Genomic DNA, 478 nt, shown 5'->3' on the forward strand with positions numbered 1-478 from the left:
GCTGGGGGGGTCCTCCAGGGAAACTCAGGCCCGCCCTATTGTGGGGAGAGGTCATGGCAGCAGGGGTGTCCCAGAAAGGGAAATGGAAGGAGGTGGCAGCTGCTCCCACAATCCCAGGCCGGCAGGGCGGTCAGGGCAGGACAAATGTCCAGGGAAGCTCTCCTCTGCCTCACCTGGGAGGGGCCTGGGTGGCCCTGGGTCAGGCTGTCCTTGCCCCAGGTGGGGGGGAGGGGCTGTCATGTGTCACTGGTCCCCGACAAGGGGGGGGGCACGTCCGCCCGGTCTCAGGGAGCAGTCCTGACAATCTGGGCTCTCGCATCCAAGGGATGTCACATCGGGGCTCCTGGCAGGCTTGGGGGTCATGGCGGGGTGGGGGGAGTCCCCTCCGTCTGGGGGGGTCGCAGTGGTAGGAGGATGTCACAGCGGGGAGGGGGTGTGTCCCAGTGGGTGGGGGAGACTTTGGAGGGTGTGGGGAGGG

Source organism: Gracilinanus agilis, chromosome 1 (assembly GCF_016433145.1).
Source record: "Gracilinanus agilis isolate LMUSP501 chromosome 1, AgileGrace, whole genome shotgun sequence".
In the NCBI taxonomy this organism is placed as follows: Eukaryota; Metazoa; Chordata; class Mammalia; order Didelphimorphia; family Didelphidae; genus Gracilinanus; species Gracilinanus agilis.